The sequence below is a fragment of the Solanum pennellii genome, chromosome 12, assembly GCF_001406875.1.
Source record: "Solanum pennellii chromosome 12, SPENNV200".
Lineage (NCBI taxonomy): Eukaryota > Viridiplantae > Streptophyta > Magnoliopsida > Solanales > Solanaceae > Solanum > Solanum pennellii.
Window position 1 is genome coordinate 79,709,093 of NC_028648.1, and position 14,590 is coordinate 79,723,682.

The following is a 14,590-nucleotide window of genomic DNA, read 5'->3' on the forward strand; positions in this document are numbered from 1 at the left end:
ATAAGCAAGTCAAAATATCATATTTAGATATTCAAATTAGGCATGTTCAATTGAAGCATGATTTAGATCGAAGGTTAAATGGAATATTTTTACAAGTTAATTATGTATTAAGCAGAAAAGAGCCTATATATGATTGATAAAGCAATTAAAGAAAGCATGATACCAAACAAAGTCTTACACCATATGTCCAAATAAGCGCATAAATCAACTAAAATGAAAAATTTTCAGTTCCCGAGTCCTTTAGAAGTACTCTTCAACGTCTATAATCGCACATCAAACACATAAACCTTCTTGTTTACGAAATAAGCTGCAACCTTGCAGCCTTCCTTGTTTCAACACACTTCAAAAATTCCTTTGTCGCCGTTATAAGTTTTTTCAATCTTGGCCTCTAATCAGTCTATTGGTTTGCTGATATATTTTTTCAGGATTCGCACATTCAACCTTTACTTTTGGACACCAGGCTAGGATCAATAAGAGCACAATGGATAAAAATCTAGTTCCTTTTGATGCTCTTGTTGAACTTGTGCAAAAGGGTATTCAATATCTTGAACTGGAAACAAATTTGAGCAACGTGTGGGTTACATTGCTCAAATTAGTTTCCAGTTCAAGATTCTAAATACCCTTTTGCACAAATTGAATAAGAGCACCAACAGGAACTAGAAGTCCATCCATTGTGCTCCTATTGATCCCTGGCTCGTATCCAAAAGTAAATGCTGAATATGTGAATCCTGAAAAAATATATCAACAAAACCAGTAGACCGATTTGATATATACTACCCAAAAGGAAATGTTGAATGTGAATCCTGCATTGGTACTAGTCCATCATGATCAATTTTAATTTCTCATGGGCAAGAGTTGAAAGTTAAATTTATATTTAATCCTATCTATAAATGGAGAGACACATACGAAATTTAAATGAGATGTTTAAATTTAGTAATAACAACATGTTCAATTTACTGAATTCAAAATTTATTATTCTAGTGAATATTAAATGAATCAAACCTAGTAAACAAAAACAACATGTTTTCGATAGAGAAAACGATGTTCACTTTGCAAAATTTAACATCAACAACATACCCATGGGTGTGTGGGGAGGTTGTTGTGTACGCGAACTTTAATCCCTACATTGTGCATATATATATATATATATTTCTAAATAGAAACACAACATCAATTAAAATTGGATAGATATAACAGGTTCTGAAGATGAGAATTAAATTACCTGTTTCACTGAAATAGTGGAAAACAATGTAATTGAGGAGCTCAGAGGTTAAAGAGGCCTTTGTTGTAAATTGTTGGAGGATCAAAATTAAATCGACATGCATTACTACTACATCCTCTCATATATATATAGAGGGAAAAATTTGATAAGTGTGAATTTTGGGATGTATGAAAGTTTGGTTTGTTCCATAAAAGGCATTTTCAATGAATTGTTGAATGACTAAACTAACCTTCAGGCTCCAATAAATAGATTTCCTTTTTAAAACAATAACACCCTGGTTTAAATAGAATTACATTGCCAAGAGTTGAATTATTAAATTTATTTAATCATATTCTTTGGAGGGTTTGATTTTGATTGTTCTTTCCTTCGAGCTAAGATAAATTTTTTTTTTATTAAAACCTATTAATGTATACATCAAGAGCGGATGCATTTTTATGTAAGCTATATACTATATTCGCCTAGTGTTTTATATCGATTGGTTCGTTTCACATTTAAAGTTTATCAATAAATATACTACATATAATACATATATGAAAACCTTTAATGAACCATATGTAGGGAGTTGGAGGAGCAATCTGTACGTCTCACAATTATTAGAATCCATTTTAGACATTTAGGAACTAACTAATAGGATTTAGGCGATTTTCTCAATTTTTAGTGTGTATAAGCCCATGAATATTATAGTGACATAGCTTTCGAGCGATTTCTTTGGAAAGCATTATGAAACTTTCCGTAGAGAGTTGAGGAGCAATACCTGCATTCTCACAATTTTTAGAGTCTATTTTGGGCATTCAAGGGCCAATTTACAAGGATTAAGTGATTTTTTAAAATTATTTTTGTATGTGTTAGGCCAAGAATATTTGGGAAATAAGACTTCCGAATGCTTTTTTTTTGTGAAACCTTTATAGAACCCTTCGTAGGGAGTTTGGGAGGACAACATATAGTCTCACAATTTATAGAGTTTATTTTGGGCATTTAGGAGGGCAATTTACAAGAATTTGACAATTATCTCAATTTTTCATGTGTATTAGCCCAAAAATATTTTGGTGATATGGCTTCCAGATGACTTCTTTGTGAAATTTTTATAGAACCCTCCGTAGAGATTTAGGGAGCAGTACGTACAATCTCATAATTTTTAGAGTCCATTTTGCGCATTTAGAGGGGCAATTTACAGGAACTAAGCGGTTTCTATAGTTTTTTTTCTTCTGTGTATTAGATCATGAATATTTTGTGATTTGTCTTCCGGATGATTTCTTTACGAAATCTTTACAGAACCCTACATGGGGAGTAGAGGGAACAATATGTACAATATCACAATTATTTGAGTCCATTTTAGACATTTAGGGGCCAATTAATAGGATTTAGTCAATTTTCTCAGTTTTTAGTGTGTATAAGCGCATGAATGTTTTAGTGATATTGCTTTCGAATATTTCTTTTGAAAGCATTATGAAACCCTCTCTAGAGATTTGGGGAGCAATACATACATTCTCACAATTTTTATAGTTCATTTTATGCATTCAGGGGCAAATTTACAGGATTCAGTGATTTTCTTTTTTGTATGTGTTAGCCTAAGAATATTTTGGAGATATGACTTTCAAATGATTTTTTTTTGAAACTTTTACAGAACCCTTCGTAGGGAGTTCGGGGAGGACAACATACAGTCTCACAATTTTTAGAGTTTATTTTGGGCATTTAGGGGAGCAATTTACAAGAATTTGACGATTATCTCAATATTTCATGTGTATTAGCCCAAAAATATTTTGGTGTATGACTTCCAGATGACTTCTTTGTGAAATCTGTAAAGAACCCTCCATAGAGATTTAGGGAGCAGCACATACAATCTCATAATTTTTAGAGTCCATTTTGTGCATTTAGGGGGCAATTTACAAGAATTAAGAGATTTCCATTGTTTTTAAAAATAATTGTAGTGATGCCATTCGTTTAATGAGAAATAAAAAGGAATATCAAAAATTCGAGTGGCTGAAACAGAAGTAGCCACTTTCGAAGTAACAGAAAGAAAAGAAACGACAAAAGTGTTAACTTGTACACATCTCAACTAATTTCAGGAAATACCTGTTATCCTTCTATCAACAACAAGTATTAGGTAACTATATATGGCAAAATGACTACGTGCCTACGGCAAAACTTTTTTTATTTTATAATGTTCTTATTGTTGGGTTAGAAAAAGAAGGATAAACACATAGTCAACTTGTTCAATTTGTCAAGATATTTATTAAGACACTCGAACTAAGTTTTATTTTAATTGAACACCTCAACTTCTATAAAGAATTTTAATTAGACATATTCAATTTAAATTTTGAAAAAAAGACTTCTGCTTATGTTTTCATTTGTTTTCTTTATTTCTGTTCATATAAATTAAAGATATAGAAGATAGGAACATGCATGAAACTAAAGTAAGATACTATATATTATAATCCAACATAACATGTTTGCAAACCAGATTAAACAATCCTTTAAGTTTAGATCAATGCCATAATGATTTAGTCGGGTCCCAATCTGGGTAACCGACACTACATGAAACCAACAAAAAGGTTATCTAAATGGCAGAGTTTCACATCGCTTCCTAAACTTGATCTACAATCGCAGATCAAAGACACAGACCTAACGTGTTATTACACACGGTTTGCGGAACAAGCTGCAACCTTGTTGCCTTCCTTGTTCCAACACACTTCAAAAATGCCGCCATCACCATCGTACGTTCTTTCAAGCTTGGCCTCCTTCACCGACCATATATTCATGCATTTGTCCACTGATCCACTTGCCAAGTACTCACAATCCGGACTAAATGCAATAGAGTAAACAGGTTCCCTGAATTCAAAAATGGAACAGAACCTACTTAGTAATAACCAAAAACATTAAACAAGAACGATACAAAGATTTGATGAACTAAAAGAAAGATACACACGTACACATATTGATAGTTCAACTGAGTACTAGTAATCAAACCCCATAATACTCGAGCCTACCATTTGACAGTTAAATAAGTGTAAATTTATTAAGAGTGCCTTACTATCTCCTGTGTCCGTTCCAAGTAGACATAATAAGTTAACATCCGTTACCTGTGACCGTTGAAGCTGTGAAGAAGACGCCCTTGGTGAACATCCCATAGCTTCACGGTAGTGTCAAATGAAGCACTACACAGACACACAATAAAACAAAACCAATAAGCTCAATCAGGAACCTTGTGCTACCACCACATGTGAAATAATACTGTAAATATGACCGTAGCAATAGATAGCATACCTTGCCAGCAACAACTGTTGATTCGGATTGCTTGTACCAGCTCCAGTTGGACTCCATTTGATGGTATATATCTCCTAACAAAAACATAACAGTCAGCAGTTGATGTCTGATTTGATTAAATGAATCAACAAAGAAAAATAAAGAACAAAAAATAGATACTTTGCTATGTTCTCGGAAATCATGCAAGCAGACATCCTGTTTCATGCTCCATATCTGCACAAAAACAATAAATTATTGACAAAACCCTCGAGGGCCAGTGGCACACCGCACCGCCTCTCTACCTTATCCCATTTAAAAAATACCAAGCTTATGTATGCTTCACGGTTCGAAATGTGACATGCGCCTAACCTTTAGAAGGACAAGATAGGAAATACCTTAACTGTGGTATCATCAGAGCATGAAGCCAGCAAAGAACCTGAGGGGTCCCAATCGATAGCATTGATTTCATTCTGCAATGGCAAAGTAAACAACCCTTAAGACTATTCCCAATGGATACATCAATGTTCGAATCAAGCATAACGTGCTAAGCTTCAGTCGTCACCTGATGTCCTGAGAACTTTTTGACTGGTTTGTTCTCTCCAACTTTACAAACATATATCATGCTATCAGCGGAGCTGGTCGCGAAGAATCATTGTTTCGCCAAGCAACATCAAGCAATTGACCTACATGGGGTCGTATGAACATAAGCAAAACAAAACAAAACAAAATCTATCCTTGCTCAGATATGAGGTAAATTATAAAGAATCATTGAGGCAACAGAACACCTGAATGAAATCCAAATTGCTGCTTTGATTCTCCGGACTTCACATTCCAAACAACGGCAGTTGTATCAATACTACCGCTAAGGAGATAATTACCTTTCTTGTTCCACTTCAACGACATGATTGGCCCTTTATGTTTGTTAAGAGTACTAGCCAATTCCCCTGTATGAAAATTCAGTAAGAGAAAACAAGACACAAAAAACACTGATAATTTATACATTCAATCTTCAAAACAAGTTTTTCCTACATGCCCCTTACCAGATCGTTTCCAGATTCTTGCTTGGCCATCGTAAGAACCTGTCGCAAGCAGGGTACCCTCTCTCTGTACAAGAAAAAGTCATAAACAAGATCAAATAATAACAAGAAAATTAAAGATGTAACTACAAGCAATGCAGTCCAATTTTAGAAAGTCCACCAGAAAAGTATAGATCAACGAAAGTTACCCCAAAACAAGCAGTATAAAAAACTCACATTCCAGTCAAGTGATGTAACATCCTTGTTTTCCTCAGTTGCTCGATTGTCCAAATGGTTCAAAACCAAAACATTTGGGATAGTAGAATTAAATGGACCATCTCCGATTGTCCATATTCTAGCAGTCGCGTCTCCAGACCTAATGTGTTGTTACACATGGTTAGCTATAATCGACATGAATATGAACATCAGTTGAGGGGCAAGGGAACAATATGCACAATATTACAATTATTAGAGTCCATTTTGGACATTAAGGGGCAAATTTACAAGAATCAGGCGATTCTCTCAATTAGTCCATAAATATTTTTGCAATATGACTTACAGATGACTTCTTTGCGAAATCCTTATGGAACCCTTCATAGGGAGTTGGGGGATCAGTACGCACAATTGTTAGAGTCTATTTTACTCATATAGGGACCAATTTACAAGAATTAAGCGATTTTCTTAATTTCTTGTGTATGCCCAAGAATTTTTTGGAGATATGTCTTCCACTAAATTTCTTTGTAGAATCCTTACAGTACACTCCGCAAGGAGTTGGGGAATAATAGGTAAAGTCTCACAGTTTCCTTAGAATCCATTTTTGAAATTTAGGGGTCAATTTATAGATTTTAGGTGATTTTTTTTCAATTTTTCGTGTGTAACACCCATGAATATTTTAGAGATATGACTTTCGAACTATTTCTTTGGGAAACCTTTACGAAATCCTCCGTAGGAAGTTGTGGGAGCAATACACATAGCGTCGCAATTTTTAGAGTCCATTTTGTGGCAAATTTACAGAAATTAGACAATTTTTTTAGTTTTTCTTAGTTGCTAGCCCATAAATATTCTGTCATAAAAAAACAGGCTTAATACCAACTTTATAACCAAGTCAGATTATTCTATTTAGATATTTAAATTAGGCATGTCCCATTGAAGCATGACGTAGATCGAAGGTCTAAATGGAATATTTTGACAAGTTAATTATGTATTAAGCCGAAAAAACCTCTATAGGATTGATAAAGCAATGAAAGAAAGTATGATACCAACCATATGTCCAAATAAGCGCATAAATTAACTAAAATGAAAAAATTTCAGTTACCAAGTTCTTTTGAAGTACTACTCAACGTCTACAATCGCATATCAAACACACAGACCTTGTTTGCGAAACAAGCTTTAACCTTGCAGCCTTCTTTGTTCCAACACACTTCAAAAATGCCTCCATCGCCGTTATAAGTTTTTACAATCTTGGCCTCTAATCAGTCTACTGGTTTGCTGATATATTTTTTCAGGATTCATTCATTCAACATTTACTTTTGGATACGAGGCAGGGCTCAATAGGAGCACAATAGATGGTCATCTGGTTCCCATCAATGCGCTGATTAAAATTGTGCAAAAGGGTCTTCAGTATCTTGAGTTGGAAACCAACTTGAGCAATGTATGCCTTATATTGCTCAAATTAGTTTCCAGCTCAAGGTACTGAATAACCTTTTGCACAAGGTTAATAAGCGCATTAATAGGAACTAGATGTCCATCCGTAGTGCTCCTATTGATCCTAGCCTCATATCCAAAAGTAAATGTTGGATGTTTGAATCCTGAAAAAATATATCACCAAAACCAGTAGACCGATTAGATATATACTATCCAAAAGCAAATGCTGAATGTGTGAATCCTGAATCCGTACTAGTCCATCACGATCAAATTTACTTCCTCATGGGCAAGAGTTGAAAGTTAAATTTATTTAATCCTATCTAAAAATGGAGATACATATATAAAATTTAAATAAGATGTTTAAATTTGGTAATAACAACACATTCAATTTACTGAATTCAAAAATTTATTATTCTAGTGGGTAAAACCTAGCAAACAACAACAACATATTTTCGATACAGAAAAAATGTTTACTTTGCAGAATTTTAACATTTCTAACAACAACAACATGTTTTCGATAATGTCTACTTTGCTGAATTTTAACATTTCTAACAACAAGATATTTTCGATACAGAAAAAATGTTTACTCTGCAGAATTTTAACATTTCTAACAACAACAACATGTTTTCGATACAGAAAAAATGTCTACTTTGCAGAATTTAACATCATCTAACAACAACATGTTTTTGATACAGAAAAAATGTTTACTTTGCAGAATTTAACATCATCTAACAACAACAACATGTTTAGATAGAGAAAAAATGTTTACTTTGTAGAATTTAACATCATCTAACAACAACAACATATCCAGGGGTTGGTGTGTACGCAAACCTAAATCCCTACCTTGTGCAGATAGAGGATCCAGTTTTCAAAGTCGGATTCATGGAAATTTCAGAATAGAAACACAACATCAATTAAAATTGGATAGATATAACAAGTTCTAAAGATGAGAATTAAATTACCTGATTCAAAGAGATAGCGGAAAACAATGAAATTGAGGAACTCAGAGGTTAAAGAGGCCATTGTTGTGAATTGTTGGCGGCTTAAAATGAAAGTGCCCATCCTCTCATATATATAGAGGAAAAAATTAGGGCAAGTGTTTGGGATGTATGAAAACCTTATGTTGGTTCCAAAAAAGGCATTTTTAATGAATTATTGAATGACTAAACTACCCTTCAGGCTCCAATAAATAGATTTCCTTTTTAAAACAATAACACCCTGAATTACTATTACATCCTCTCATATATATAAAGGCAAAAAATATGGTGAGTGAATTTTGGGATGTATGAAATGTTATGTTGGTTCCAAAAAAGGCATTTTGAATGAATTGTTGAATGACTTGAATTTTTAAATTTATTTATTCAATAACACCCTGATTTAAATAAAAATTATGTTGGCAAGACTTGAATTTTTAAATTTATTTATTCAAATTCTTTGGGAGAGTCTGATTTCAATTGTTCTTTCCTTCGAGCTAAGATAGAACTTATTAAAACCTATCAATGTAAAAATCAAGTGGGGATGCATTTTTACCTAAGCTATATGCTAGATTCCCCTAGGGTTTTGTATCGGTCGCTTCGATTCACATTTAAAGTTTATCAATAAATATACCACATACAATACATATATGCAAACCTTTAATGAACCATCTGCAGGGAGTTGGAGTAGTCTGTACAGTCTCACAATAATTAGAATTCATTTTAGACATTTAGGGGTTTCTAAATAGGATTTAGGCAATTTTCTCAATTTTTAGTGTGTATAAACCCATGAATATTTTAGTGACATAGCTTTCGAGCGATTTGTTTGGAAAGCATTATGAAACTCTCCGTAGGGAGTTGGGGTGCGAAACCTGCATTCTCACAATTTTCAGAGTCCATTTTGGGCATTCAAGGGCCAATTTACAGGGACTAAGTGATTTTTTTTTAATTTTTTGTATGTGTTAGGCCAAAAATGTTTGGGTGATATGACTTACAAATGATTTTTTTGTGAAACCTTTACAGAACCCTTCATAGGGAGTTTGGGAGGACAACATTTAGTCTCACAATTTTTAGAGTCCATTTTGGACATTAAGGGGCAAATTTATAGGAATTAGGCGATTCTCTCAATTTTTTGTATGTGTTAATCCATAATATTTTGGTGATATGGCTTAGAGACAATTTCTTTGCGAAATGGTGATCAGTACGTACAATCTCACAATTTTTAGAGTATATTTTACTCATATAGGGGCCAATTTACAAGAATTAAGGGATTTTCTTAATTTTTCGTGTATGCCCAAGAATTTTTTGGTGATATGTCTTCCATAAAATTTGTTTGTCGAATCTTTGCAGTACTCTCCGCAAGGAGTTGGGGGAATAATAGGTACAATCTCACAATTTTCTTATAATCCATTTTTGAAATTTAGGGGTCAATTTATAAAAATTAGGTGATTTTTTCAGCTTTTAGTGTGTGTTAACCCATGAATATTTTAGTGATATAACTTTTGAACTATTTCTTTGTGAAACCTTTACGAAATCCTCCGTAGGAAGTTGTCGGAGCAATACATATACTGTCACAATTTTTAGAGTCCATTTTGTGGCAAATTTATAGAAATTAGACAATTTTTTTAGTTTTTCTTAGTTGCTAGTCCATAAATATTCTGTCATAAAAAAAAGGCTTGATACCAACTTTTTAAACAAGTCAAAATATTCTATTTAGATATTTAAATTAGGCATGTTCAATTGAAGCATGACTTAGATCGAAGGTCTAAATGGAATATTTTGACAAGATAATTATGTATTAAGTCGAAAAGTACCTCTATATGATTGATAAAACAATCAAAGAAAGCAAGATCCCATACAAAGTCTTACACCTTATGTCCAAATAAGTGCATAATTTAACTAAAATGAAAAATTTTCAGTTCCCAAGTTCTTTTGAAGTACTCCTCAACGTCTACAATCACATATCAAACACACAAACATTCTTGTTTGCGAAACAAGCTTTGACCTTCCAGTCCTCCTTGTTCCAAATCGCCGTTATAAGTTTTTACAATCTTGGCCTCTAATCAGTCTACTGGTTTTGCTGATATATTTTTTCAGGATTCACACATTCAGCATTTACGTTTGGACACGAGGCTAGGATCATTAAGAGTATAGTGGATGGAAATCTAGTACCTTTGGATGCTCTTGTTAAACTTCCGCACAAATTGAATAAGAGCATCAAAAGAAACTAGATGTCCATCCATAATGCTCCTTTTGATCCTAGCCTCGTATCCAAAAAATGTTGAATACGTGAATGCTGAAAAAATATATTAGCAAAACTAGTAGACCGATTTGATATATACTACCCAAAAGTAAATGCTGAATGTGTGAATTCTGCATCGGTACTAGTCCATCATGATCGAATTTACTTTCTCATAGGCAAGAGTTTGAAAGTTAAATATATATTTAATCCTATCTACAAATGGAGATACAAATACGAAATTTAAATGAGATGTTTAAATTTAGTAATAAGTTTATTATTCTAGTGGATGAATGAATCAAACCTAGTAAATAACAACATGTTTTCGATAAAGAAAAAATGTGTACTTTGCAGAATTTAAAACCATGTAACAACAACAACATATCCAAGGGTTTGTGGGGAGGTTGGTGTGTATGCAAACCTTAATCCCTACTTTGTGCAGATAGAGGATTTAGTCATCAAACTCGGATTCATAGGGATTTCAGAATACAAACACAACATCAATTAAAATTGGATAGATATAAATTACCTGATTCACTGAGGTAGCGTAAAACAATGAAAATGAGGAACTCAGAGGTAATAGAGGCCATTGTTGTGAATTGTTGACGGCATATACTAAAAGAGGCCATCCTCTCATATATATAGAGGCAAAAAAATATTGTTAAGTGTGAATCTTTTGGGATGTATGAAAGGTTATGTAGGTTTCAAAAAAGGCATTTTGAATGAATTGTTGAATGACTAAGCTACCTTAGGCTCCAATAAATATATTTCCTTTTTAAAACAAGGGAAAAAGGTCTGATATACCCCTCAACTTTGTCATTTGGAGCTGATACACCCCTCGTTATAAAAGTGCCTCATATATACCCTTACCGTTATACAAACGGCTCACATATACCCCTGCCGTTACAAAATGGCTCAAATATACCCTTCATTTAACGGAATTTTAAATAATTAGTTTTAAATTTATATTTATTACTTATAATTTTTTTAAAAAAATTATTTAGTGGTATATATGATTCTTCTATAAAAGTTCAAGGTATATTTTAATTTTTTTCATACATAAATTATTTTTTGACTTCTTTTATTATAATTATTTGAGTTTCTTATTCTTATTTTATTTTTTCCTATCATTCCTTAGTTTAAAGAAAAAAATGTTAAACTATTTTTTTGTGTGTATTGTAATTTAATTTCGTATTCAAAAAAAAAATTTGGTCATCTACAATAAGTTTTACAAGAATATTAGTTAAACATAAATAAATTTGATTATCAAAATAATAATTATAAATTAGTAATTGAAATAAAAAAAATTCAAAAAAATATGTTTGACGATGATTAAATTTACTCATATGGGATTATATTTTTTAGAAAAAAAAAATAAAAATTTAGATTGAAAATTATTATTTTTTCATTTCCCGTTAGAGGAAAAGGGTATATGTGAGCCATTTGTTTACAAATAGGGGTATATATGAGCCACTTTCATAACAAGGGGTATATCAGCTTTAAATGACAAAGTTTAGGGGTATATCAGACCCTTTTCCCTTAAAACAATAACACCCTGGTTTAAATAAAAATTATGTTGCCAAGACTTGAATTGTTAAATTTATCTATTCATATTCTTTGGGAGAGTCTGACTGTGATTGTTCTTTCCTTTGATCCAAGATAGAACTTATTAAAACCTATCAATGAAAACATGAAGTGCAGATGCATTTTTACCTAAGCTATATGCTAGATTCGCCTAAGGTTTTGTATCGGTCGGTTCGATTCACATTTGAAGTTTAATTTATCAATAAATATACTACATATAATGCATATATGAAAACCTTTAATGTACCATCTGTCGGGAATTGGAGGAGCAATCTGTATAGTCTCACAATTATTAGAATCCATTTTAGACGTTTAGGGGCCAATTAATAGGATTTAGTCAATTTTCTCAGTTTTTAGTGTTTATAAACCCATGAATATTTTAGTGATTTAGCTTCCGGGCGATTTCTTTGGAAAGCATTATGAAACCCTATGCAGGGAGTTGAGGAGCTATACCTGCATTCTCACAATTTTTAGAGTCCATTTTGGGCATTCAAGGGCCAATTTACAGGGATTAAGTGATTTTGTTTTTAATTTTTTGTATGTGTTAGGCCAAGAATATTTGGGTAATATGACTTCCGAATGATTTTTTTCGTGAAACCTTTACAGAACCCTTCGTAGGGAGTTCTGGGAGGACAACATATAGTCTCACAATTTTTAGAGTTTATTTTGGGCTTTTAGGGGCGCAATTTACAAGAATTGGGCGATCATCTCAATTTTTCATGTGTATTAGCCCAAAAATATTTTGGTGATATGGCTTCCAGATGACTTTTTTGTGAAATATTTATAGAACCCTCCGTGGGGATTTAGGGAGCAGTACAATACATACAATCTCATAATTTTTAGTCCATTTGCGCATTTAGGGGGCAATTTACAAGAATTGAGTGATTTCCATAGTTTTTTTAGAGATAATGCACAAGTACCTCTCAACCTATGCCCGTAATCTCAGAGACAGACTTATTCTATACGAAGGTCCTATTACCCCTTGAACTTATTTTATAAGTAATTTTCTACCCTTTTCAGCCTACGTGGCATTATCTTGTGGGCCAACGCTGATTGACTTTTTTTTCAAGCTTGTGCCACGTAGGCCGAAAAGGGGTAGAAAATTACTAATAAAATAAGTTCAGGGGTAATAGGACCTTAGTATAGTATAAGTGTGTCTCTTCGATTTCGGCATAGATTGAGAGGGTACTTGTGTGTTTTCCCTTTTTTTATTGTGTGCGTTAGCCCAAGAATTTTTTGTTGATTTGTCTTATGGATGATTTCTTTGCAAAATATTTACAGAAACCTCCAAGGGGAGTTGATGGAACAATATGTACAATATCACAATTATTAGAGTCTATTTTGGATATTAAGGGGCCAATTTACAGGAATTAGGCGATTCTCTCAATTTTCCGTATGTGTTAGCCCCTAAATATGTTGGTGATATAACTTACAGACGGTTTGTTTGCAAAATCTTTATGTAACCTTCGTAGGGATTTGAGGGATCAATATGTACAATCTCACAATTTTTAGAGTCTATTTTACTCAAATAGAAACCAATGTATAGGAATTAAGCGATTTTCACAATTGAGTTAGCGAATCTAATGTCATACAAGCATCCCTTTCCTTTTAATTTGGAATTTGACACTATTTGAATAAAAAATAATTTTTCGCGTGTGCCCTAGAATATTTTGGTGATGTCTTCCAGAAAATTTCTTTGTAAAATCTTTACAGTACCCTCCACAAAGAGTTGGGGGAACAATAGATATAATCTCACAATCTTCTTAGAATCCATTTTGGAAATTTAGAGGTCAATTTATAGAAATTAGGTGATTTTTTCAGTTTTTCGTGTGTGTTAACCCATGAATATTTTGGTGATATGATTTTTGAACTATTTCTTTGCGAAACCTTTACGAAATCCTTCGTAGGAAGTTGTTGGAGCAATACGTATAATATCAAAAATTTTTAGAGTCCTTTTTGGTGCAAATTTACAGTAATTAGACGATTTTTTTTTACTTTTTCGTGCTTGCTGGCCCATAAATATTTTGTCATAAAAAACAAGCTTGATACCAACTTTATAAGCAAGTCAAAATATCATATTTAGATATTCAAATTAGGCATGTTCAATTGAAGCATGATTTAGATCGAATGTTAAATGGAATATCTTGACAAGTTAATTATGTATTAAGCTGAAAAGAGCCTATATATGATTGATAAAGCAATGAAAGAAAGCATGATACCAAACAAAGTCTTACACCATATGTCCAAATAAGCGCATAAATCAACTAAAATGAAAAATTTTCAGTTCCCGAGTCCTTTAGAAGTACTCTTCAATGTCTATAATTGCACATCAAACACATAAACCTTCTTGTTTACGAAATAAGCTGCAACCTTGCAGCCTTCCTTGTTCCAACACACTTCAAAAATGCCTTTGTCGCCGTTATAAGTTTTTTCAATCTTGGCCTCTAATCAGTCTATTGGTTTGCTGATATATTTTTTCAGGATTCGCACATTCAACCTTTACTTTTGGACACGAGGCTAGGATCAAGAAGAGCACAATGGATAAAAATCTAGTTCCTTTTGATGCTCTTGTTGAACTTGTGCAAAAGGGTATTCAATATCTTGAACTGGAAACAAATTTGAGCAACGTGTGGGTTACATTGCTCAAATTAGTTTCCAGTTCAAGATT

The 14,590-nt window shown here is 32.9% G+C and overlaps 1 pseudogene; it reads right to left on the bottom strand.

Moving 5' to 3' along the window:
• Positions 1-3,692: 3,692 nt before the first annotated feature.
• Positions 3,693-8,157, bottom strand: LOC114075381 (annotated as a pseudogene).
• Positions 8,158-14,590: the final 6,433 nt, after the last annotated feature.